Source organism: Lepidochelys kempii, chromosome 5 (assembly GCF_965140285.1).
Source record: "Lepidochelys kempii isolate rLepKem1 chromosome 5, rLepKem1.hap1, whole genome shotgun sequence".
In the NCBI taxonomy this organism is placed as follows: domain Eukaryota; kingdom Metazoa; phylum Chordata; order Testudines; family Cheloniidae; genus Lepidochelys; species Lepidochelys kempii.
The window spans coordinates 23,043,811-23,071,620 of record NC_136384.1 but is presented as its reverse complement, the minus strand read 5'-3'; the positions used below and the strand labels follow the sequence as shown (position 1 = coordinate 23,071,620).

The following is a 27,810-nucleotide window of genomic DNA, read 5'->3' as shown; positions in this document are numbered from 1 at the left end:
CTGCAGGTTAGCAAATAAAAGGGCTAAAGGTCATTGTTTCTGCCTTCTGCTCTGCCTTTTGCTTTCTTGCTGTGAAGGGCTTTGGAGAGCAGCTTTATTGCATAGAAGAGTGCGGCTTAGGAGCCCTGACTCTGGTATCGCTGACACTAGGATAACTCCATGGTCTTTGGTGGAGTTACTTTTAGTTTACTTTGGTGTAAGTAAACCTGACCAAACTATAAGTAGTGTTGTTTCTGAGTTGATTTGTTTTAGTTCATTACGTGCATTCAGAAAACAAGTAGTGAGCACAGTAGGAAAACTGTGTGTCATAAATTATCAAATTTAATTTGAATGAGCAATGTAGTTAAAAGAAAACTGATTTCAATAATTTACCAGCGATGCTGCACAGAGAGAAATAATAAAGCTGATGTATATTGATGTGGAATGCATCAGAAGTTAATGGCTGGAGCTCGGAAGTCTAAGTCAACAAAAGTTTACCACAGAGCTCTGTGTATGTGGCTTGGGTTTTAAATAATGTATGAAAAAACTAGAGTCTTGGTGCTTATAAAAGATTATTTTATGGCATGGGTGATTAAAGATCACACCTAAGGTTCATATGCCAGACCCTGGAAAACATATTTGAGGGTCATTATACAACAAAAGAAATCTCAGGCAACTTGGTGCAGAAATAAACATCTGTATTGAGGGATATGGACTTCAGAAGAGATTGGAAAGAAATAAAAGAAGTAAAGAGGTAGAAATAGCTTTATGTCTGAAGAAAGATGGGGAAATAATTGATGTCAGACCCTGGAGAAGCTTTGAGTGGGGCAGAATCATTAAGCCTTATAATACTTACAGCTGGTTGAATAAGAGACCAAAGTATGTGTTTAATATGTTTTATTTATTGGTTGAATATGGTATTAGCAGAATATGGTTCAGCCAACCCTAATAATCAAAGATAATTATCATATGTTGATGATATATTTGTCTGCAAACATCATCCCTCATCTCCCATGGCCTACTGATTTCTCTAACCTTCAGTGTTCTCACATCTAATGATTATATCAGTAGCAAGTCTGAAGAATATTGGAAGTCATATTTTTCCTTGTTTGGACAAGCTTCCTATAACACTCTCGACATGTACAGGAATATTCCAAGCCACCCAGATATATATTGCATTGGACAATCATGGATCCTCCTCAAACCACTGCAAGAGCTCCCTGACAAAAGATTCGCAAAAAGAAAAGGAGGACTTGTGGCACCTTAGAGACTAACCAATTTATTTGAGCATAAGCTTTCGTGAGCTACAGCTCACTTCATCGGATGGTTAGTCTCTAAGGTGCCACAAGTACTCCTTTTCTTTTTGCGAATACAGACTAACACGGCTGTTACTCTGAAACCTGACGAAAGATTACATACCTAGACTACCAAGATGCAGGCTGTGGTCCTGATTCTCTTCTCACCTATGCCTGGGTAACTAAGATCAGAAACAGGCATGTAATTGAGGTAAATTCCTCTAAAACTCTATCTTGTGCCTCTTGGTTTCTTGTTGTTTGTTATTTGTGAATTTTTCATCTTTCTTTTGGTAATTATACACCTATTGCCACCTCCCTAAATTACCATTTGTACTGGTGAATATATTAATCATATAAGTGAATAACTTTTCTTATCTATACACCTGTATCTTAAATCAGGCATCAGTTAGTGAGACCTTCCCTGTATAACACGCACTCCACCCTCAACACAACACACACTTTTTCTGTCACTTTGGGAATTTTCCTTAGCTTATGGAACTGCTGACTACCTGTCTGTACTGCAGGTATTCTAACACAGGATTGCTTGCATAAAGGGTAATAGCAGGATATCTTTTAAAACATCTCTTGCTCCAGACAGACATTTGAGCTATGTGGGTAACCTTCTGAGGGATGTACCTGATAATTATGAAATTTAACAATTACTGTCCAGTACTGTCTGGTGCATCTATGAGGCACAAATGTAGGAGAGTGAAAAGACTTATTTACCTATAGAGTTTGTTACATTAGTTAAAGAGTGGAAAAACTGAACTGTATTTTTCTAAATTTTTCCTCCAGGCCAGAAATCTGTCTCTTTATGCTCTTGGTGCAGACTTTAACGCCATAAAACAAGAGGTTTTTTTATTCCAGCCAACATGCAGCTGAAATTTGGTTCCCAGATACACTATTTTAGGTTTTCTGTAAATAAGGAGGTTCAAAGTCAAGCATGCTGCAGCTGCCAATTTTGTTTTGAGCAAACACTCTCTAACAAAAGACATTCATAGTTTTTTACAAACTTTGCATATTATACACTCACCTGTTCATCCTAGAGAGCTGAAGCTGTTCAAAAGTCTAGCATATAGCTCTGCATAGCAGAAGTTTGTTTACATGGGAAAAAATTCACCAGGACTCTGGGAAACTTATTAATAGAGATGAACTTGTATCCTGTTCAATTAAAAATCCTTTTTTGTGAGTAGTCCTGTGCAAGTTGTAACAGGCTTCTTAGAGAGCAATTGAACCAAGAGGGGAAACAATATCAACATCAAGATAAGCATGCAATATTTTTTAAAGGATTAAAACGAACCATATAATTATTCCCATGACTGGTGTGTTTTCAGAGTAGGAACAGTTTGGTAAGGACAGGCAAGTTTTAAAGTTTTCTCCCTCATATATCCTCTCTCACATGCATACTTCATATCCGTTTTCCTTGCTTAGTAGTTTTCAATTACACCAGCGTGGAGATCTTGATGTCTTCATCTAATTTATGACGGATAAGTGTCCACATCCCAACCTCCACATCCCAACGAACACCAGAGGGCACGCTGGCAGGCAGTCTCAACCAGGGCAATGAGACTGATCCTTTCTCAGAGGTCAGAGTTGAAGCACATTGCTGTAGAGTGTGGAGAAGTCTGCACTGCTGTCACTCATGATGTTCTTGTTTGGGAAGAGAGGACAGCAATCTCTAGGGTCTGTCAATCCAACACCTTTTGTAAGTACTAAATTCACACACACAATTATGTGAAAAAAAGTGAATGATAGATGTTGCTGAGATCACTGAGATCCTCATCATGTGCTTTTCTTCAGCATCCACCTGAGAAACTGAAGGTTACATCCTGGAGAATAGACGCATGTGCCTGGGGGAATGTGAAATGTTAAAAGGTTTTGTGACTTTCATTTTTGCTAGAGTAGTTGTTCATTAGAAGTTTTAACCTTTAGATTGTGGTGGATACTGTAGACACTCTTGTATAGTCATTGAGAACCCAATCGTCCTTTCAGTGAACTCAACAGCAAAACCAGCTCTTGATTTCAAGGAGGGAAGGATCAGGTCTCTAATTAGCAAAATGAAGTCAACCCCAATGTTAAAAATTGAAGAAGAATACGAAATTCCTTTGGATTAATCTAAAACACTCATAAGTATAACATTCATAAGTAGTATAATAGTAGAAGGGATAGTATGGACAGACAAGAAGCATTCTTAATACCCCTGGAAAAAATAATGTTCCTATCTTTCAATGCATTTTAATGGAGCAGGGAGGGATCTCAAATGTGAGATAAAAGCAACATAGATTTGGAGGATCTGTTTCTGATTTCACTTATATCAGTCGTAAGCCACTGTTCTTAAGAGTTAACCTTGATTTATGCTGGTTTAGAGCAGAAGAATGAGGTCTACATTATCTTTCATTGAACAGTAAGTTTCACAAACTGGACACATAAGAAAATACACCAGCCCCAGAGAGTTCAGGTGAAGCAAGGGATCAGTCAGAAACCCCTGATCCAAAGAGACTGAGGGATGAAGTGAGGTAAATGCAATTAACATATCAGAGGGACCCTGCCCATGAAGTGCACAAAATCTTTTTGACAGTACCAGATGCTGCTGTGAGATGATGTGGAGACTATAATGAAGGCATGCTGCACCATCCAACCCAAGACGGAAGCCTAGCAGATTAAATTTGTATGAAATGAAGCCTGCAGATTAATTTTGCAGGAATAATTGAACTTGGGCATTAGAGGGGCCTGAATCAAGAAATCCAATTTAGATCTCATATTTAAGGAAAAAAGGACAAATTCTGGCAATATTCTTAAAATGGTTTAAAAATGAAAATACGTAAAAACAGCTACAGTATGTTCCTGCATATCAATCCAGAGCCTGATGAGAGCGATCAAGAGAGACAAAATCCTCTATAAGCCTTGTGTATGTTTTAAGGAAGATTCTTGAAACGATAATAATTGACAGGTGTATGGCACATTTCAACATGCCTGGGTAGTACACAGAGATAAAATGCAGTGTTTAAAAAGCAAATGAGATCTTGGGTTATACTGTGTCTATAATATGGTATAAAGCACAATATATTGCATTGATGGAAGCTATTGTAGCCTGAAATAAAAGCACATTTGGAACAATCTCTGCAGCTCTGATTAATATACTAGAGTCAGGGCATTGGTGCGACTAATATAAATTACTTCAGGATGGAGCTAGAGATACTGGAGGGGGCAGCCACTGCTGTAACCTGGGTTATTTTGTGTGTTTAAGAGGATGGAAAGTGTTAGTTGGCCCTTTCCTAGGGAGCAGCACTCATGGAATATATGTTTCCCAGAGTGAAGTTCACCCTGTAGAGAGGGCCAGCAGAAGCTCCATTTGCCACTTGAATCCCACATAAGTACTATGCTGAGGGCAAAAGTGCTAGATAGGCCTTGTGCTGGCTCTCTGCAGAGGGTTGAATTTCATCCCTAGCACTCAACTATTCCTATGGTAACTCTGAGAATGTGGCAGGTCAGTGCTTCCGTTACTATGAGCTCTTCTTGAGTTTGCCTGTGTGCTCTCTACGCTGGTTAAAGGTTTGATTGCTGACAAAAGGTTTGTCCTTGGTCCCCTATCAACTTCTGTTCAAACAGTTTAGCTGCTAAGTGCTCTTGACTGGAGACTGAAAAGGGGATTGAGTCTCTGTTTCCCATGCTCCTTCTGTCTCTCAGAGGTCTTACCAGGTCTTGATCATGCTTTGAAAGTGGCTTAGTCCCATCTCCATTGTCTGTTACATTACTTTCAGCACCAAAGGGGGTGGGGTAAGGACTGGGTATCAGTAATGGATCCTTTTACTCCCTAGCACTCAACTATTCCTATAGTAACTCTGAGAATGTGGCAGGTCAGTGCTTCCGTTACTATGAGCTCTTCTTGAGTTTGCCTGTGTGCTCTCTACGCTGGTTAAAGGTTTGATTGCTGACAAAAGGTTTGTCCTTGGTCCCCTATCAACTTCTGTTCAAACAGTTTAGCTGCTAAGTGCTCTCGACTGGAGACTGAAAAGGGGATTGAGTCTCTGTTTCCCATGCTCCTTCTGTCTCTCAGAGGTCTTACCAGGTCTTGATCATGCTTTGAAAGTGGCTTAGTCCCATCTCCATTGTCTGTTACATTACTTTCAGCACCAAAGGGGGTGGGGTAAGGACTGGGTATCAGTAATGGATCCTTTTACTCCCTAGCACTCAACTATTCCTATAGTAACTCTGAGAATGTGGCAGGTCAGTGCTTCCGTTACTATGAGCTCTTCTTGAGTTTGCCTGTGTGCTCTCTACGCTGGTTAAAGGTTTGATTGCTGACAAAAGGTTTGTCCTTGGTCCCCTATCAACTTCTGTTCAAACAGTTTAGCTGCTAAGTGCTCTTGACTGGAGACTGAAAAGGGGATTGAGTCTCTGTTTCCCATGCTCCTTCTGTCTCTCAGAGGTCTTACCAGGTCTTGATCATGCTTTGAAAGTGGCTTAGTCCCATCTCCATTGTCTGTTACATTACTTTCAGCACCAAAGGGGGTGGGGTAAGGACTGGGTATCAGTAATGGATCCTTTTACTCCCTAGCACTCAACTATTCCTATAGTAACTCTGAGAATGTGGCAGGTCAGTGCTTCCGTTACTATGAGCTCTTCTTGAGTTTGCCTGTGTGCTCTCTACGCTGGTTAAAGGTTTGATTGCTGACAAAAGGTTTGTCCTTGGTCCCCTATCAACTTCTGTTCAAACAGTTTAGCTGCTAAGTGCTCTTGACTGGAGACTGAAAAGGGGATTGAGTCTCTGTTTCCCATGCTCCTTCTGTCTCTCAGAGGTCTTACCAGGTCTTGATCATGCTTTGAAAGTGGCTTAGTCCCATCTCCATTGTCTGTTACATTACTTTCAGCACCAAAGGGGGTGGGGTAAGGACTGGGTATCAGTAATGGATCCTTTTCCTGGAGTAAGTCACTATATATCGGCAAAGAGTCCTGTGGCACCTTATAGACTAACAGGCGTATTGGCGCATGAGCTTTCGTCGGTGAATACCCACTTCGTCGGATGCACTATGTATCTTTCACTATAACTCACAATGCTCAAAGATGGCTCTGAGAATGAAGTCCTGGTGATTTGCTACTTCTCTGCTGGATCTTCCCATCAGTCTGCTGCACTTATTTGGTAGGTTTACTTTTCTGACAACTAATATTAGAAGAACTTTTGTGTACAAAACTAAAGGATTTCTATAACGGGGATAGAGGCTCTCTGCAAAACCCATCAATGCCTCAGAAGCAGCATGAAGCTGTCTCGAGTTAGTTATTTGGTGTTTTTAAATACTGTTTCCAAATATAAACCTGAGCAGTTACTGGGTAATGAAATGTCTGGCACTTTGTGTGCTGTGTGTGGTCTCAGGATGTTTTCTTGGAAGATGCAGATTGCTGCTCTTGCAAAATCCATTTGATAACTATGATTCCCCTTCCCCATGGTTGCTGTGCTTCTTGTGTAACTTTTTACACCCAACAGAACTGGAGTTAAAATAGTTTGCTTTCTGAATTCTCTCTCTGGAGTAAAAGTGTCCGTAGGTTATGTTCTGAAATGCTAACCTTTGTACAGACGAGGAAACAAAAATTCAAAACACAACCTTTGATTCAACCAAAATGTTCATGTCTTTAGTTACACAAATAATATTGGGAAGAGGTTAAAGAGTGAGAAAGCTGTGGCTTAACCCTGAGGGGGAAAAGATAGGAATTTAAATATAGATCTACAAATAATAAGCATATATTTTCAGAAATATTCATGGAAATATTCTTAACTCAATACACAAAAAAGGATTATCTGAGATGAAATGTGCAGATCTACATAATGGACACAATCCTGTTCCCATGGAAGCTGATGGCAACCCATCCACTCACACCAGTGATGCAGGATTGGGCTGAAAGTTCATGTGAAGTTAGAATCTGGTCCTTCACTCTTTGGTTTTTAAAGGACACTGTCAACTCTAAATTTGGCTCCTAAATGAAATTTTTCTAAAAACAAGCTTAGATAAAACCTTAGAGTAGTAGAGATGTTCCCAACAGTGTTTAAAAGATTCCAATGAAAACAGATTACTTTAAAACAAATAAACATTCCCCCACAATGTCTAAAACTCAAAAGTGAAAGTGACTATGAGAAAGGTGAAATTGACTTAATTGTTCAGAGAAATGGAAATAGTAAACAAACACTGAGAGGTAAACTGGAACTTTAAAATTCTTTCACTTTTAATAATCTACGGTGTTAGTGTAATAAGTAAACAAATTATTTTAGTGCCAAGCAAAATGGTTGTATCACCCATAAATCTGGAATTACCGCAAAATAATAATCTATGGGATTATTATTATGATGGAAGGGCATAATGAGTGGGGTCCCGCAGGGATCAGTTCTGGGGCCAGTTCTGTTCAATATCTTCATCAGTGATTTAGATAATAGCATAGAGAGTACACTTATAAAGTTTGTGGACTATACCAAACTGGAAGGAGTTCCAAATGTTTTGGAGGATAGGATTATAATTCAAAATGATCTGATCAAATTGGAAAAATGGTCTGAAGTAAATAGGATGAAATCCAATAAGGACAAATGCAAAGTACTCCACTTAGGAAGGAACAATCAGATGCACATATACAAAATGGGAAATGACTTCCTAGGAAGGAGTACTGCGGAGAGGGATCTGGGGTAATAGTGGATCACAAGCTAAATAGGAGTCAATAGTGTAACACTGTTGCAAAAAAAAAAAAAAAAGGCAAACATCATTTTGGGATTAATTAGCAGGAGTGTTGTAAGCAAGACATGAGAAGTAATTCTTCTGCTCTACTTCGTGCTGATTAGGCCTCAACTAGAGTATTGTCTCCAGTTCTGGGCCCCACATTTCAGGAAAGATGTGGACAATTTGGAGAAAGTCCAGAGAAGAGCAACAAAAATAATTAAAGGTCTAGAAAATGTGACCTGTGACAGAAGATTGAAAACATTGGGTTTGTTTAGTTTGGAAAAGAGAAGACCGAGAGGGACGTAACAATTTTCAAGTACACAAAAGGTTGTTACAAGGAGGAGGGAGAAAAATTGTTCTTCTTAGCTCTGTGGATAGGACAAGAAGCAATGGGCTTCTTCTGTGGCAAGGGAGGTTTAGGTTGGACATTAGGAAAAACTTCCTGTCAGGGTAGTTAAGCACTGGAATAAATTGCCTAGGGAGGTTGTGGAATCTCTCCGTCACTGGAGATTTTTAAGAGCAGGTTAGACAAACACCTGTCAGGGATGGTCTAGCTAATACTTAGTCCTGCCATGAGTTCAGGGGTCTGGACTAGATGACCTCTTGAGGTCCCTTCCAGTCCTACGATTCTATGATTTACAAAGAACGGCTCAGTAAAGCAAAAATAACTTAGCTGCAACACATACACAAGTTTTATTGTACTGCTGTAGTTATGTAAAGAGTGCTTGGCAGAATGTTCTCTTACAATAGAAATTTTATTTATATATGATGATTATTTTTAAAATGATCAGTCTGGAAGTAGAGCTTGAATGAAGAAAAAGACAGCAACTATAACATGGTTGTTCGCTAACTGAACAAATGCTTGCCCATAAACAACTCCGTTCTTGAAGGGCCAGGTTTCTGGTTCATGTAATAAATTTGGAACCAGTAGTCCAGAAAGGCACTTGTGCAAAGAAGATGGGGAGGGCTATGTATAGTGTCACCACTAAAACAGACACAGTGCCTAGATAAGAGTTCTGTAAAATTCCACTTTGGAAGAATGAGACTCTCGTGTTTTGAATGTCAGCTACTGTTTAATAGTCTGGAAGAATGTGTAATTCCATGGGCAAGTTAATTATAGAAAGGCAAGGGAGGTGTCATTTGATTTGTAAAAATCTACATAAGAACATAAAAATGGCAATATTGGGTCAGACCAATAGTCCATTGATCCCAGTATCCTGTCTTCCAACAGTGGCCAGTCCCAGATGCTTCAGAGGGAATGAAAAGAACAGGGCAATTATTGAGTGATCCACCCCGCCATCCAGTCCCAGTTTCTGGCAGTCAGGGGTTTAAAACAGGCGTCGGCAAACTACAGCCTGCGGGCCAGATTGGGACCCTCAGGGCTTTGGATCTGGCCCACGGGACTGCGCCCCACGGTGCCGCAGGTCCCGGGCCGCTCTCAGAAGCAGCCAGCACCATGTCCCTGGGGCCCCAGGTGGGGGCAGAGGGCTCCGTGCGTTGCCCTTGCCTCCATGCACCGCCCCCCGCCCCCGCCGCAGCTCCCATTGGCCAGAACAGGGAACTGCGGTCAATGGGATCTTTGGTGGAGGTACCTGGAGGCGTGGCAAGGACAGCGCGCAGAGCCCTGTGCTGCCCCCGCCCCCCCCGGGGCTGCACAGGGACGTGGTTCCGGCTGCTTCCTGGAGTGGTGCGGCATGGGGCCAGGGCAGGCAGGCAGGGAACCTGCCCTGACCCCTGTGTGCACCACTGCTACCCCAGAGCCGCTTTAGGTAAGCGGAGCTGGGCCGGAGGCTGAACCCCTACTGCACTCCACCCCCCAACTCCCTGCCCTAAGCCCCCTGCCTGCACCTTGCACCCCAACTCCCTGTCCTGAGCCCCCGCCACACCCCTGTGCACCCCAACCCCCTGTCCTGAGTCCCCTGCTGCACCCCGCACCCCTCCTGCACACCAACTCCCTGCCCTGAGCCCCCTGCCTGCACCTCGCTCCCCTCCTGCACACCGACCCCCTGCCCTGAGCCCCCTGCCTGCACCTCGCTCCCCTCCTGCACACCGACCCCCTGCCCTGAGCCCCCTGCCACACCCCGCATGCCTCCTGCACCCCAACCCCCTGCTCTGAGCTCCCTCCTGCAGTCTGCACCCCGCCTGCAACCCTGACCTGAGTCCCCTTCTGCACTCTGCACCCCTCCTGCACCCAAGCCCCCTTCCCTGAGCCCCCTCATACATCCCATTCCCCTCCTCTGCCCCAATCCCTTGCCCTGAGCCCGTTCCTGCACACCGCACCCCCTCCCACACCCCGCACTCCCTCCCGCACCCCAACCCCCTGCCCCAGCCCTGCATACAATTTCCCCACCCAGATGTGGCCCTCAGCCCAAAAAGTTTGCCCACCCCTGGTTTAGAGGCACCCGAAGCATGGGGGTTGCATCTCTGACCATCTTGGCTAATAACCACTGATGGACCTATCCTCCATGCAGTTATCTAATTCTGAAACCAGTTATTCTTTTGGCCTTCACAGCATCCGCTGGCAACAAGTTCCACAGGTTGACTGCATGCTGTGTGAAGAAATACTTCCTTATGTTCGTTTAAACTACAGAACCATAATTCAAGGGTGTCATCCTCTGCAGCATGGCAGGGGTACTTGCTGCCCCCCCTGGCTACCAGCTCCAAGTTCTCTGGTTGGTGGAAATTTTGATAATACAGTGTCATCGGAAACGGGTCCAGTTGTGCGTCAGTCGACAGTCCTTTCTCCCACGAACACAATGGTACCAGATATGACACACCTAGAATAATTATATACCTGGAAAACATTTAAAAATCAACTTTTTAAAATTATACTTTTACAAAGGCATGTCAAACATGCAGTCCTCACAAAGTTAAGTTGTGGCCCTCAAATGATGGTACCGTGTTGCAAGTTAATGCTCAGAACATGATACTTGATTGCTTTTTTTTTTTTATGTTACAGATTACTGGAAGTGGAAGAAAAACTTCAGGTTGATTTGCCATTGTAACGATGCTGGTTCTGGTGGGATCCAACTGAGAGTACCAATTCAGGACAAATTGCTTAAAGCAGGGTAGTTACAGCCCAAGGCTGGGGTTCCTTTGCACACCAAGGCAAGGCAAACCAAACCAGCCAAACAGAGAAGACTTTGGGTTTACCCCACTGGCTAACCATAAGTCATACAAGCAATTTCCGTAGACACTCCAGTTTCCCAGTATCACCACCAGTGCCAGTCGTTATGGGGATGAATGGTTATGAAAACCAATATCCCAGTAAAAGAAAAAGGTTCTTCCGATCCCAAAGGGACTAAGTCCTAGACCCAGGTCAATATACAAGTTAGATCTTACCCACAAATCACGCTGTTGCCAATCCTTTAGAATCTAAAATCTAAAGGTTTATTCAGAAAAAGAAAGAGATATAGATGAGAGCTAGAATTGGTTAAATGGAATCAATGACATACAGTCATGGGAAAGTTCTTGGTTTAGACTTGTAGTGGTGATGGAATAAACTGCAGGCACAAATCAAATCTCTGGAGTACATCCACAGCTGGGATGGGACTTTCAGGCCTTTGCTCAGAGCTTCAGTTTGTAACAAAGTCCCTCCAGAGATAAGAAGCAGGATTGAAGACAAGATGGAGATGAGGCATCAGCCTTTTATAGTGTCTTCCAGGTGTAAGAACATCTCTTTGTTCTTACTGTGGAAAATTACAGTAAAATGGAGTTTGGAGTCACATGGGCAAGTCACATGTCCATGCATGACTCAAGTTCTTTACAGGCAGCAGCCACTGCTCACATGCTATCTTGAACATTCCCAGGAAGACTTCTCATGTGGACTGGAGTCTTCCAAGGCCTGTTGTCAGTTAAGTGTTTCTTGATTGGGCACTTTATTTGCAAATTCCTTTCTCAAGAAGCTGACCAAATGCTACACTGAGGCTACTTGGAATCAAAACTCATTCATATACAAGTACATAGCCAATGTTCATAACTTCAGCTACAAAAATGATACACACAGATAGCATAATCATAATTAGCAAATCATAACCTTTCCATAGACACCTTACGTGACAATCTTTGTACAATACTTGTTGCAAATATACAACAGTGGTTACAACAATGATTTATATGGTCACAGGTTATGTCAGTAACGTCACAGCCATCATTGGCAAAAAAGAAGCAGTTCAGTGGTACCGATTATCAGTTTTGTTTAAAGAAAAGGGGTACTTGTGGCACCCTAGAGACTAACAAATTTATTTGAGCATATATTATGTCAAAAGAACTGTAAAGAGGTACTGGTTGAGATGTCAGCATCCAGCTAGAAATTGCTCTAATTCATACGCCAAGGGGATGTGGATCTGGGGTATTTTGTACAGTGACACCATACTGTGAACCAAATTCTAGTGAGGAAGCACACACACAAACACTTGTTGCCCTTTGAAAATGCCACCTAGATGTCTTGTTTGAAAAGCACACTAATGTGTTTGAAGTCATTTCCCAGGGCCACACATCCAGTGTACATTCAGCTCTCAATGACCCATTGCGCACGATGGAGAGCTGCCATTATACAGAATGGATCAAGCAATTTGATAAGATTGAATCAGCGATGAAGCAAATTTTGGGGATGGTGCAGCGATTCATGAAGATGGTTGACTCTTTGCTACCCTTTATTTGATCTATTAGGACTGCTATTTGGAATTTGCATCTTGCTGCATTGCAAGACTTTTTGAAATACTTTTTTGCTTTCGATTTAACCAACTATTCTGCGATGATTGGCTGGTACCTCGCTGAAATAAAAAGTGTAGAAAAGTCTTACCCTGACGTACGTGAGGAATTTTGAAAAGGAAGTGGGGTTGTTAAAAGGTTGCCAGTTCCCTTCTGTGCACATGGTTCAGATGAAGCTCTAGAACATGAAACAGAGCAGTGAAAGTCGTGGGGTTGGTGGGCATAACACAGCATCTAAATGCTCTTCCTTGTTTTTTCCGGACAACCCCAAAACTCCATCAAATTTCAAATGAAACGTGCTGGGATGACTTCCCCAGAAGTAGCCCAGCACCACCCAGACTCATTAGGTGCTGTTAAATGCCAAAAAGGGGCAATTTTAAATGTACTGGATGAGCTTCCTCACACTGGCAACCCATTCATATATGATGACAGACCAGAGCTCATTAATATCGTGATGAAAGCATAAAAGTGAGGAGATAGCTAAAGATGTCAATTGGATGAATACTTTGGGTCATGACTTGCATGAAGCCTTCAAAACCCAGAGAATTGTCCAAGGCTCCATCAGTCTATGGGCTCCAATCAAGAAGAACAGACTAAAGCTGTGCTCGAATGTAAAGAAGAAAGTAGAATAAAGGTAGCAGGGAACATTCTAGAGCTAACTGCAGACAGGTTACTGTTTGCTTGTCTCTTGGTCATATCTGTGTCTCAGAGTGATGTTGATTTACATGAGACTTTAGGGAAAGTACTTATGATTTCTCTGTGGTATCTTGGTGTAGTTTTTCAAGGCGCCCCCAGCTTCTCCTTGGGGGTGGGGAGGGATAGGTCAGTGGTTTGAGCATTGATCTGCTAAACCCAGGGTTGTGAGTTCAATCCTTGAGGGGGCCATTTAGGGATCTGGGGCAAAAATTGAGGATTGGTCCTGCTTTGAGCAGGGGGTTGTACTTGATGGCCTCCTGAGGTCCCTTCCAGCCCTGATGTTCTATGATTTTATGATACTTCAATATGATGAAATCATGCATTACGTGCCAGGTGAAAAGCAAACTAATGCACATCTTGCATGGTCTTCCTAAGCCAGCACCTATTGACAATGTGACCAGTACCTTATACCAGCAGAGGCCTTTCATTGTAGCAATCATAGATAGTATGGCTGAGGTACAAGCTCTCCACAAACCATAAACTGTTAACAGCTGCCGAGATTTGGCTGAACACTTCATTATGAAGCTACAGAGAAAATACTGGACCTATGTCAAGGTTCACCTCGTGTTTGACACACATGCAGAGGGATCAATTAAAATGTTATCAGAAAGAAGAGACTCCATGGTATTGCAACTGTCCAGTACAAAATCATTGACTTCATGAACATCTCCAGACGTTACAGTGAAGAAGCTACATGCAAGTATGGGGTAGAAGGATGTTAACTGCATACCTTGCAGGAAAAATGCTACAGCATGCAAAGAATTGCTTGAATAATCATCATTGCATAGCATAATAAAGCTGCTGCCTGTTCAGTGGAGTTTCTTTGTCGCTCCCAGGAGGAGGTTGACACTCAAATTATCGTGCATGCCACCAATGCCACAGAGAAAGGTGCTATTTAACTCCAGATTTTTGCACAAGACACAGATGTTCCACTATTGTCTCTGAGACGCTCTTCAAGACTTCCGCAAGATTCTGTTTTTGTGCCTGCTGCTGGGGAACAGAATTGCTGTGTATCTCTCAGAGAGGTGTTCCTATCACGTGGACCAATAAAGTCACTGCACAGCCAGGTTTCCATGCTTTTTCAGGATGCAACACTACTGGAAGGTTGGCTGGAAAGACCAAATGATCTTACTAGAAGGCATTTGATTCAGCCTCCAATGACTCTCTCCTTGCTCTGAAGGTACTCGGAATGGCAGGGACAGACACTGATGACATCCTAAATGCACTGGAAGTGTTCATATGCCAAGTTTACCATTTGAAGACCGTTACAACACTTGCAGAGCTATGCTGGTGGATGTTGTCCAAGAAGCAGATAAACGGAGAAAAATTGACACCGACAAGGGATCCATTTATATGTGCTATTAGGAGGGCAAATTATCAAACAATGGAATGGCTCCAGGATGATCGAGCGTATCCTATTTGGGCATGGATGAGTCTTTTGGAGGATGGACTGATCACACCAGTTGTGTGTGAAATATCACGTGCTCCTGAATCAATCCTGCAGTTAATTAAATGCTCATGTACAAAGACCAGATGCTCACCACCCTACAAATGTTTGGCCAGCAGCCTGCCTGGTACAGAGATGTGTAAGTGTGGTGCAGATAAGAATCCGTGTGACAACATGTCTAGCAGTGGTGCCCTAGACCAGGGGTGAGCAAACTAAGGCCTGGGGGCTGCATCCGTCCCTTCAGATGTTTGAATCTGGCCCTCAATCTTCTCCCAGGAAGCAGAGTCTGGGCCTTGCCCCACTCCAGGGCTCCAGCTGGGGAGCGGAGTTGGGGGCTTGTCTCGCTCCGTGCATACCATGACTCTGTGCAGCTCCCGGAAGCAGCAGCATGTCCCTCTTCCAGCTCCTATGTGTAGGGGAAACCAGGGTGCTCCGCATGCTGCCCCCACCCCAAGCACCAGCCCATGGGAACCATGGCCAATGGGAGCTGCAGGGGTGGTGCCTGTGGATGGGGCAGCATGTAGAGCTGCCTGGCTGCGCCTCCACGTAGGAGCCAGAGGGGGGACATGCTGCTGCTTCCAGGAGCTGCAGCAGCACCCCCCGCACATTTAGTTCCGGCACCTATGCATAAGGCTACAATTCAGTCACGGGTATTTTTAGTAAAAGTCATGGACAGGTTACAGGCAATAAACAAAAATTCATGGCCCCGTGACCTGTCCATGACATATACTATAAATACTCCTGACTCCTCTGGATGGCACTGCTTGGAGGTGCGCCCTGGGGGTCTGCTGCTGGGGGGGGCGGTACTCTGGGGGGGCTGCCCAGGGCTGCCAGCAGCAGCTGCTCCAGCTGCCTGGGGACCATCAGGAGTGGCTGCTCTGGCCACCCTAGAGACCACTGCTTGGAGGTCCCGGGGCCACCGGAGCAGAGGCCGGAGTGGTTGGTTGTGGGGCTGCCCAAGCAGCTGGCTGCAGAGCTGGTCCAGCAACAGCAGGTGTGACTTTCCCTGGGGCCACCTGAGCAGCGACCCCAGAGTCAGCTGCTTGGGTGGCCCTGGGGTCAGCCACACTGGCCGCTGCAGAAGTCACGGAGGTCTCAGAAAGTCATGGAATCCATTACTTCTGCGGCCTCCGTGACAGACACAGATGGAGCCCTACCTATGCATGGCCTGGATGGCTCTATGAAATGCTGATCCTGGGCTTCATCGCTGGCTCTTCAGGGCCATTTACAGCTGGCGTTTATTGGCTCTTTTTGTTAATGTGAGTGGTCAAGAAAGGGTTAATTATTTGCAAGGGAAAGATTTTCTCTGCTGTGTTTTCAGGCACATACTGTGATAGTATCTGGTCTGGTACTGGTTGAAGCCTGTTTCTGGCTTTCTGATGGCAGGCTGCATGGAGAGATAGGGAACTCAAAGAGGCTGAGTATTCTCCAGTCCAGAGAACAATTGCAAGTAGACCCATATGGATGTCAGCAGAGTGGCTCCATATTCACACGGGTGGCAGAATGTGGCCTTTACAGTCTTGGATCTGCTCTGATGGGTGTGAATTTTTGTTGGTTAATTTTAAGCCTCCTTTGAGTCATTTCATAGAATCATAGAATATCAGGGTTGGAAGGGACCCCAGAAGGTCATCTAGTCCAACCCCCTGCTCAAAGCAGGACCAATTCCCAGTTAAATAATCCCAGCCAGGGCTTTGTCAAGCCTGACCTTAAAAACCTCTAAGGAAGGAGATTCTACCACCTCCCTAGGTAACGCATTCCAGTGTTTCACTACCCTCTTAGTGAAAAAGTTTTTCCTAATATCCAATCTAAACCTCCCCCACTGCAACTTGAGACCATTACTCCTCGTTCTGTCATCTGCTACCATTGAGAACAGTCTAGAGCCATCCTCTTTGGAACCCCCTTTCAGGTAGTTGAAAGCAGCTATCAAATCCCCCCTCATTCTTCTCTTCTGCAGGCTAAACAATCCCAGCTCCCTCAGCCTCTCCTCATAACTCATGTGTTCCAGTCCCCTAATCATTTTTGTTGCCCTTCGCTGGACTCTCTCCAATTTATCCACATCCTTCTTGAAGTGTGGGGCCCAAAACTGGACACAGTACTCCAGATGAGGCCTCACCAATGTCGAATAGAGGGGAACGATCACGTCCCTCGATCTGCTCGCTATGCCCCTACTTATACATCCCAAAATGCCATTGGCCTTCTTGGCAACAAGGGCACACTGCTGACTCATATCCAGCTTCTCGTCCACTGTCACCCCTAGGTCCTTTTCCGCAGAACTGCTGCCTAGCCATTCGGTCCCTAGTCTGTAGCTGTGCATTGGGTTCTTCCGTCCTAAGTGCAGGACCCTGCACTTATCCTTATTGAACCTCATCAGATTCCTTTTGGCCCAATCTTCCAATTGGTCTAGGCCCTTCTGTATCCTATCCCTGCCCTCCAGCGTATCTACCACTCCTCCCAGTTTAGTATCATCCGCAAATTTGCTGAGAGTGCAATCCACACCATCCTCCAGATCATTTATGAAGATATTGAATAAAACCGGCCCCAGGACCGACCCTTGGGGCACTCCACTTGATACCGGCTGCCAACTAGACATGGAGCCATTGATCACTACCCGTTGAGCCCGACAATCTAGCCAGCTTTCTACCCACCTTATAGTGCATTCATCCAGCCCATACTTCCTTAACTTGGTGACAAGAATACTATGGGAGACCGTGTCAAAAGCTTTGCTAAAGTCAAGAAACAATACATCCACTGCTTTCCCTTCATCCACAGAACCAGTAATCTCATCATAAAAGGCGATTAGATTAGTCAGGCATGACCTTCCCTTGGTGAATCCATGCTGGCTGTTCCTGATCACTTTCCTCTCATGCAAGTGCTTCAGGATTGATTCTTTGAGGACCTGCTCCATGATTTTTCCAGGGACTGAGGTGAGGCTGACTGGCCTGTAGTTCCCAGGATCTTCCTTCTTCCCTTTTTTAAAGATTGGCACTACATTAGCCTTTTTCCAGTCATCCGGGACTTCCCCGGTTCGCCACGAGTTTTCAAAGATAATGGCCAGATAAATTAAAGATAATTTGTCTGGTTTCTGGCTGAATTCTGAGGTTTGTTGTTCCCCTCCATGGAAAAATGGAACATTGGGATGTTCTCCTGGATATAGATACTTATTGCGTGATCATAGGAATTTAATTAATTAATTTTTCTCCCTATCAGATCTATGAGAGCCTGGAGCCTTTAGAAAATGTGTATTATGTAATACGTCCAGGGTGTCAAACATCCATTGTCAATGACACATCCAGTTTCAGAAAAATCTGAAGTTATTTTTTAAAAGAATGAAGGGTTTCTACCACTTATAGCTGGCAAGGTATCCAATATCCTTTTAAGTGTGAAAGGAATGTAGTGCCATTTTAGACAACCTATGTCTACACTAAGAAAAGGAGTACTTTTGGCACCTTAGAGACTAACCAATTTATTTGAGCATGAGCTTTCGTTAGTCTCTAAGGTGCCACAAGTACTCCTTTTCTTTTTGCGAATACAGACTAACACGGCTGTTACTCTGAAATATGTCATACTCTAAAATATGGCACTTTTGTCGCTAAAACTTTTGTCGCTCAGGGGTATGAAAAAACAAAAGTTTTAGTGACGAAAGGAGTACGGGCAGCGATTAAAAGCACCAGTGTGGACAGCATTTCGTTGATGGGAGCACGGGCAGTAACGAAAAGCACCAGTGTGGACAGTAAGGTGAGCTGTGTTAGACATAGCTGAGAGTTGCGAACTGTCCTTATGTATCTCAATGAAGTATTAACTCTTAATCCTCATAATGGCATGTTATGGGTCAGATTTCTGTATCATTTAGGTGTGCAGTTGTGTCTCTCAGGTAACTTGTGCGCACTGTTACCTGATTTGCATCAAACATGCTAACTGCATATGGAAACAGATAAGTTTAGGAGCACAAAAAAAAAACCCAACAAAAAACAAAAAAGCACTGGCCCTAAAAATGCCTTGCACCATTTTCCCCCCTGGAGTGATGATGAATGCAGCGATAATGTCACTATCTGAGGCCGTATTCCTGAAATTTTCCTTGCCCAGACAGTACTCATTGAAGAACTAGCTAAAAGATTAATTACTACACAAAGGCCATATACTGCTGTTGATCTTTGTGCCAAACTTCTGTTAACTGCTATGGGACACAGTCAGTGGATGGAGGTAATTATATAGCCTTAATTTTGTAGCACTGGTACGTGGTCTGAAATGATAAATGTCACTACAGAATGAGTTTGGCAGCCATTTCATATGCAGTAGGTAGTGCAGTGGGAGCTGATCTGTTGTTCTGAGTAGTCCTGCTGGCTACTTCTACATGTATAGAGCCATTTTTCTTTCTGAAAACGTGATGTATGTGTTTATACCTTAGTCCTTCTACTTGTCGTAAAACATATGATTAAAATATTGTTTTGACTTACATCACAATAGCTGACTTTGAAATGCACACCAGCTGCTCAACTTATTTTTTAAAGATCATCCAGTTTTGTGAAATGAGAACTGCAAGCATTTAGATAAATGGATTCAAAGCATGTTTAATTTCACTATAGCTCCTTCATGTATGTTTCTTGCTGCAATTCTGTTTTAATTTGTTACATTAATACTCAGTAGTGAATTACTATAACAAGCCTTATGTCTCTTACGGAAATATTAAAATAAGGGAATTTGTTTTTCTCCTTCCGCCTGTAGAACACCACACTCCCTGTGTGCTATATGTGGCCTGGATCCTTTTGACAGTGATACTAGTATGCCCTGAATTAATGCACTCTTAAAATGGAGAAATATAATGTAATTCTGAATCATAAAGGTAACTGTGATTTCTCTGTATTATCCAGTTTCTTTAACTATGCACATGGCAAGGTGGATGTCACCCTAGTATTAACTGGCTCTGCTGGGCCACAAAGAAAAAGTACCCACTCAGAGACATAGGCCACAGCAAGGCATGGTGTGCATGTCAGTATAATGCCAGAATTAAGGCTGTCCTGTGGAAAAAAATGTGATCATGTATATCAGAGAATCTATCATAATGCATATGCACTAGGTGGCTGAATTAAGATTGCACAGACAATCTTGATTCTGGCATTTCCTACCTTTGCAAGCTTAATGTTCTGTACATGTAATTTTTTGTTGTGTATAACTTTACACAAAGGCAGCGTTGGGTTTGAAGTAAATGAAGGATCTCAGACTGCGTCACTAGGTCAGCAAACTGATGCATCTGTAGATGCCTTCTCCAATGTCCATCAAAGCATGTGTCTCCTCAGAAATTCAGGCTGGGGTACTGGCTACTCCATCACACCATTATGTTCATAATAGAAAAGGTGAGCTTCTGCTCTGAAAAGTGACTGTAGAAGGGTTCCATATTTATTGCTTCTAGGTGATTTTCAGAGAAAATGTATTCCATTTAAAAGTAAAAGACTTAGAGGGGGAAAAAAAAAAAAAGCCTGTCCTCCACAGGCTCAGATCTTTCTGGCTCAGGAATTGCCAGCAACAAAGATTCTACAGTCAGAGCTTATTTAACAATTCTCTAGTTGATGCAGGAAGCAGAACAGTATCCAACTGTCATATTTGAGCTCTATGGGCTGTGCAGGGCTACTGGAGTAAAAAGTAATACAGCTTTTTAGCTCCTCCAAATAAGCAGCGATGTTTTAAATAGACACAGAGAGCGGATCTACTCTGTCAACAGGATCATTTTTACCCAGCCACATTTTGAAACAGAACTGCATTTTAAGTTTTAGCTCCCAGGCAGCTTGATCAAGTTAAGTTAAATATTTGCAAGGCTTCAGTGCAGGAGTGTAGCGGGGGAAAGATTTTACCCTTTCACTGCTGAGCTTCAGACTGTCTTGCTAATTTAGCTGTACCTAAATTTTGTAAACTAGGATTGAAGATTTTCCCATGCAGTACAATCAAAAGAATACACAGCCGTAACCAGCACAGGAGTGGAATCAAAACAGTGTACACACAAGTGAAAAATACAATATCCAGTTGAAGCCGAAAGGTAATTTAAGAAGCCGGAATGCAATTGTCCAAGTTGGAAACTGGCGATAACTCTTGTGAAAAATTGCAACCCTATCTTAGATGATCACAGGTGATGCGGTGTTCGGTTTTGTGTCTCAGCAGAAAGACCTTGTTTCCAGCAGCAAACAGCACGTGTCATGACAGAGTGTCACAAACTGGAGCTTCGTTGCAGCCTCAGCGGGGAATTAATTTGGAACAGGGAAGATATGATTTGCATGCAAGCTCTCTGTCGGTAGCTGTGGTCTGGAGGGAGCGCTCTTTGCTTTCAGCACGGGTTTGACGGGAGGCATGGTGTTCAGGTCGGACTGGCACGCGTTGCCTGCTTGCAGGTCGAACAGAATAAAGCAGCGTGCGCCCCCCCTGCCCCGCACCGCACACGGGCTGCGGTGGCCGTAGCTGCGGTCTCGTTCCTTTCAGCCAGGAAGCACTCCCTGGATGGGACAGACACCGCTTAGCAGCCTGGGCCGTGCTTCCTCCTGTCTTGGCAGCCGGCCGCGTGGGGAGAAGCCGCTCTGCTCCCCGGGGAAGAAGAAGTTAGCTGGAGAAGGGGAGGAGTGCATTGCACGGGAAGGTAGAAAGGAAATGCCTAGCCCGGGCCGGCGGAGCAGCCTGTAACCGAGCAGCTGCTGGCTCCAGAGGTAAAATCGGCTCGCGCGTCTCTGCGGGATGGGAAACACCCGGCTGCCTTGCCCCGCGGCCCCCAGCGGGGTGTGAAGCCGTGCTGGGATGTCCCTGCCCGGCAGAGCGGCCGCGGGAAGAGCGGCTCTGAAGTAGCCACCGGCGCTTTGGAAACGGCTCCCCTCTGGCTACCCCGCCCCCCCCCCCGGGCCAGCTGCCCAGGAACCGACCCGCGCCCCCGCGGCTGCCCGCTGAGCGCCCCCCGGGGGAGGTGACGCCGGCCGCGGCGCGGTGCAGGAGCCGAGCGCTACGGTCCTTGCAGCGGCTCCTCGCCCGCGCCTGTGGTCCAGCCCTCTGGAAAGGCGTCCAGCCGCGCCGGGCGGGAGGGTAAACAAGCCCGTCTGAGCAGCGCGTCCCCGGGGGCGGCGGCTGGAGCGAGCTCCTGTCGCCGCTCGGCTTGGCCGCCGGCAGGTGATTACGCTAATGAGTGGCCTCGGGGGATTGCGAGCCCAGCCTGGCGGGGATTAACCCGGAGACGCCAGCTGCTCCGGGGAGCGATTTCAAGGGAGCGGCGGCGAAAAGGGAAACCATGAAGGTGAATTAAAAGCCAAGAGGTAGGAGCCCTTGTGTGAATGTCCAGGGGCTGCGAGCAGGGGCAGTGGGGTTGGGTTTAATGTCACTGAAGGCTGAATTCAGATCCCAATTAATCAACCCCCAGCTCTTGTTTGAAAAGCACCGAATGATGAATGCTTGTTTGGTTTCTGCCTGCAGGGATCGAGCCCTCTCAGCGGCTAGCGCTCTCGACTCTTCGCTTTGGGGGTTGTCTTGGCTTTGTATACTGCACCTTAGCCCAGCTCTGTGTGCTTGATGAACCCCTGGTGAGGAATTAGCGTAACCTGTATTGTGTACCGTAGGCAATTCATCTGCAGTTGAGTCCATCTTAATCCCTCTGCTGCGTTGATTCGGCTCTGAAGCTACATTTAAACTCAAAAAGTGCAGTGCAAAGATGAAAAATCAGTAGTGACCAGAACAGTTGTAATGCCAGGACATAATATATTTCAGAAAAGCTGCTAATCTGGGAGGTGACACCTTCCTACCAGTGTTTCCCTTTCATCTAGGCTAAAATTTTGGAGATTAGGGTGGAGCTGGATTAGACATTGTGCAAAAACTTTGTTTATGATCTCACATGAGGTTATGATTTCCTGTGGGAACAGAACTCTGCCCAAAACCACTAAACAGTTCCTTTGGAGAAAACCTTTACAACTAAAGTCACAAAATGTTTTCCTGTTGGACACACAAATACCAGGTTTTAAAATGAAAGCGTTCTTAAAGATTAGTCTAGAAGGGTCTCCCGAATGAAGTTTCGCTGCAAAAGTTTTTCATAAAGAAATATTTTCCTCCTGCATTTCAATTTGTGCAAAAATATAGATTTATTATTATTTCCAAAAGCATATTATCATCTGCAAGTTTCAGTACCCAAAACATGGTGCTTTTTTGGTAACTAAAATGCCTGTTTGTATTTCTGGGTTTTGTATATGCAACAGACAGGCATATTTAATTTTTATTTATTAAGATTTATTACATATTCATACAAATTCAAGGCATCTGCTCAGCCCTGTATTTTGGCAGAATCCTCTTTTGCAGTGGAACTGGAGGGACATTATAAGTTAAACTAATAAGTAAAATATGTTTTAGAAATAAAATACAGATGGGGAGCATCTAAGTATTGTATTGCACAACAGCGTGCTCTGTGTGTGTGTGCCATTCATCTCATATAACTCTAGGTTTTGTGAATGTGTCTGCATTGTATTTTGAACTGTTCTGGAAAAGTCACTTAAACAGTGTAAAAAGAAAAGGAGTACTTGTGGCACTTTAGAGACTAACAAATTTATTTGAGCATAAGCTTTAGGGAGCTCAAATAAATTGGTTAGTCTCTAAGGTGCCACAAGTACTCCTTTTCTTTTTGCGGATACAGACTAACAGGGCTGCTACTCTTAAACAGTGTACAGACTATTAATATACACACCACTCTGATGAAACAGGCTAGCTAGCATCTATGCTGGTATAGTTCTGGCTAATGGTGCCTCTCATCCTAAAACACTTATGAAAAGTGTGTTTTCCCTTTTTATAACAAGTTTTCTTTTGAAAATATAAATTGTTATATAAGAATGGTCTTAGAGCTATTGGGCTAGGCTATGCCCCACTCTTCCAGAACAGTCTCCCATCAAACACATGCCTCTTGCATCCCACAGCACTATCCTCTATTACCGGTTTGCATTTCCATCTCATTGGTGCTAACAGATCATCACAACAGAGACTGGAAGTCGTAACTACCCTCCCTTTTCTTCCCTGATTGGAAGTTTCTCTTTGGCTCCACTATCTGGCTTAAAAGGACAAGCGCATAGCAAATTCTGCTATTGGAAGTGCATGGAGCTCCTGTTGGCTATTTCATGGGAGCTGTGCCTTCATTCGAATATTGAGTAGCCTTTAGGAAGAGAGGGCAAGTCGCCTCTCTGTTCTTTCACCCGTGGAACACACGAGGGAGCCCTTTTGATAAGCCTAAGCACATCTGTTGTGATAAGTGGCGAAGCTTGGCTTGCATCCCTGCTTCTAGACTTCAGTTGCATTCTTAGAGCCTATTACTACAAGGGGCCTTCAAATCAGTTTTACATGGCAAGAGGCACTCCGCACCTTCAGGATCAGCGCATGAGTCACTTGCTCTACTCCTTATGCCAAAAAAAGACTCTTAAAGTACAGGATAAATTATGCTGTGGTGTTGAGAATCATGAGTTAGTGTTTCATTCTTTACATGGATCTGTCAGAATGGTTAGTCCTCTCAATCTGTCTTAGTGCTTTATTCATTCATACAATGTGTTAATTATATTTCTTTTATTTAGTGATTTCTCTGCAGTCAGACAAGCGTGTTGCCTGCGGATTATTCATCCACTAGAAATGTGGCAGTGTACCAGGATCTTGCTGTGTTTTAGCAGACTGCATACCTATGCATGGACTTTGAATATGAGCAGAGAGAATCCCATTCTTTTGACTGCATAGGGTAGCTACATGATCATTTTATTGTGAACTTCAAATGTATACCTTATTCCTTGATAAAGGAACATCTTCTCAGTGTGGTAAGAATAGAACAGTTTTTTTTAAAAAAAAAAAAAAAACATTTTGTGGAATTGGATTATCAGGGAACCCTAGGATAACAAATATTTCTCCCCCCATTCACCAAAACACCCTAAGTGAAGCAGGTTTGGAAGTGCATATGTTATTGTTTATGATCTCCTGCCTGGTGTGAAGAAGTTTGTTCTGTTGTTTGCCAAGGGCCTATATGACCCTGGGCCAGCCCTGTATGGGGAAAATAACAACTCCATATGGTATGTGAAATAGCGAAACCATCAGATCCTCTGCTGTATGTACCAATGCACACTCCGTGGATGCTTGTACTATGTTCTAATGTCCTCTCAAACAGACATGCTTGTGTAGAAGCCATTTAACACTTTATCCCGTTACAAATACTACTAACAACAAATGACATTTGCTTTGAATAAGAACTAATAGAGGCGGTATGGTCTAGTGAATTGAGCCAAGAACTCCTTTGTAATAATCCTCACTCTGCCACTGACTTATTGTTTGACCTTAAGTGAGTCTCTTAAAAATATGTTTATTGCCATAAAGCAACTATGTAAAAGTGACACTTTTCTTCTCCACAGATCTGGTTTATGTGTGTTCTAAGTCATAGCTCTTATTTCATTGACAAAATATGTTTTTACTACATTTTCACCTGTTAAGACCACAGAACCAATTACAGCCAGGGAAGACTCAGCTGAATTCTTTCCTGGCCCATGCACCATCAAGAGAAACATTACCTGCAATAAATCCCAATTATGGAACCTCTCCATGTAGCATGCTGTCCCCCGGAATGATTTCCATATTAAAATTGTTCAGTTGGCAAGTAAAAAGTGTTTTCTAACTGCCAGTACTTCAGCTGGGACATGAAAGCCAAGCTGTGTATATAAATCCATGGTGCACCCACACCTTGAATATTGTGTCTGGTTCTGGTTTCCCCATCTGAAAAAAGATCTAGTGGAACTGGAAAAGGTGCGAGAAGGGCAACAAAGATGATCATGGATATGGAATGGCTTCTGTAATGATCTGGGGGTTCATTAAATAACAAACCAAATGAATGAGAAAGGGATAAAACTTTTAATAAAATAAACTGGAGAGCTTCTGCAGTGAGGGGCTGTATGCAGCCACCCTGTGTTCCTAGCCTCTGCCTCCAGGGCACATCTCCAAATTCCTATGTTCATAAAACTGTTCCTTATGAGAGAGCGTCTCTAAATAATAATCTTCTACAAACATATTTCTACATTTTCCCTCTTAAAGAAAAACAAATTAACTCTCATATAAAATAGCTAACAACAATCTAATGACACATGCATTAAATTCTTAACCCATGAAATTTCCATAAGCCCAATGTTTCACTTTTCTGAAATACCCCTTCTCCAGGCAGGTTAGGAAGTCTTTCAGGACATTTCATCTCCTGCTCTGATCATTTCAGTATCAGCCTTTGGTTAGAGTCTGAATTGTTCTCTTGTTCCTTGACAATTTCTCCTTTGTACGTTGATAAAGGATCAGTCAGATGGGAAATGCCAGAGTCCACATCAACTGTTAATGTGTTGGAACATTCTGAGCTTATTCATAAACCCTTTGATTACGTCAAAAGGTATCTCCCTGGTCAGTCTATGCTACATAACACCTTAGATGCAGCTGTTCTTTAATGGTACCCCAAGTATTAGAGGTGTGATTCCTCAGGCATACTCTATCCACCTGGGTTAAGAGATGGGAGATCGCAGGCCCTTTTGTCAAAAGAATATTTCTGCTTCCACTTCTGATTTTCTTTCATCTTCCATGTGGTTTAATTGTTATGAGATTTCAGCAAGCTATCAGTAACTGGTAAATTAGAGCTGATCCTTCTTCCCATTACCAGCTGAGCTGTGGAGAAAAGCCATTCTCCAGGGGTGTACTTCGGTAAACCAGAAATGCTTTACATATATCACCCCCTGCCCGATCAAAAGTCTTTTTCATAAGGTTCTTTATTTTCCGTATAGATCTTTCCACAAGTCTGTTTGATTGGGGGTAATTTGGACTCGATGTTTTATGATGAAAATTGCAATCTGTAGCAAACTGCTAAAATTTGCACCGGAAAATTGCAGCCCATTATCGCTAATGACTTCATCAGGAATTCCATCTCTGGAGAAGATTCCCTTCACGTTGGCTGTCACTGACTTACTGTTAGTACTGTGAAGTGTGCAAATTTCTGGATACAGAGAATAATAATCTGTGATTATTAAAATAATCCTTTGCCAGGTGAATGCCAGTACCTACTTTCTTAGAAGGCCTTTGTGGAACTGGAGGAGGTCTCAATGGCTCTGCCTGTTGGCATGGCTTATATTTCAAGCAGGAAAAGCAGTTTCCTGCCGCATTAGTAATGTAGTGATTGGTCCGCGGCCAATACAACACCTCCTCATGCTTGTTGTTTGCACTTCTTAATTCCTAAATGACCCTCATGGATCTTCTGTAGCATTTCTTTTCCAAGGTTCATTGGAATTACAACCTTGCTGCCGTTGAAAATCACCCTAAGTCCATGTCTGCAGTTCTGATAGTCTCTTATACTTGGACAGCAACTGTTTATTTTTTCAGGCCACCCTTTATTCTCACTTCTTTAAGGATTCCCAATGATTAATCTTTCTCTTTTTCCTCTCTCATATGTTGCAGTTTCCTGTTAGCTATGGGAGTTGACTTTACCATTGGATCTACATAGACTTGCATCTCTGTCTCTAAAGTCTTCTCTGGTTTCATGGGAACCACTGCTCTGGCAAGTGCATCTGCCGTGAACATGATTTACTGGGCGTGTAGGTCACAACCAACTCATACTTTTGCAGTTTTATCATCATTCTTTGAATCCTTAAGGTATAGTCAGGTAGCAGTTTGCTAAATAACATTATCAGGGGCTTGTGGTCCGTTTCAAATTCCACTGACTGTCCATAAATATACTAATTGAATCTCTCACAGGCAAACAGTATTCCTAAAAGCTCCTTTTCGATCTCTGCATATCTGGTTTCTGCCTCAGTCAGTGATTTGGATGCATATGCCACTGGTTGCCAACAATCCTCATTCTTTTGTAAAATCACTGCACCTAACCCAGACTGTTAAGCATCTGCTGAAATTTTACTAGGCTTTCCTGGTGCATAGAATTTCAAGACTGGTTCCTGTATCAGTTGTTGTTTTAAATCTTCCCATGATTCCTCCT

At 43.5% G+C, this 27,810-nt stretch overlaps 1 protein-coding gene across 9 annotated transcripts in view; it reads left to right on the top strand.

The window, feature by feature from the left end:
• The window catches only part of PDZD2 (PDZ domain containing 2), a 330,979-nt gene that overhangs the window by 119,361 nt on the left and 183,808 nt on the right, over positions 1-27,810 (top strand). Inside the window, exon 1 of one of the 9 annotated variants that reach the window (XM_078852721.1) lies at positions 21,231-21,514. The exons of 7 other annotated variants lie outside the window; for them this stretch is intronic. The gene's annotated coding sequence lies outside the window, so the exon portion shown is untranslated. Of the gene's footprint in view, positions 1-21,230; positions 21,515-21,857; positions 22,109-27,810 lie in introns of those variants that run through there. One more of the 9 variants, XM_078852720.1, reaches the window with a different exon arrangement.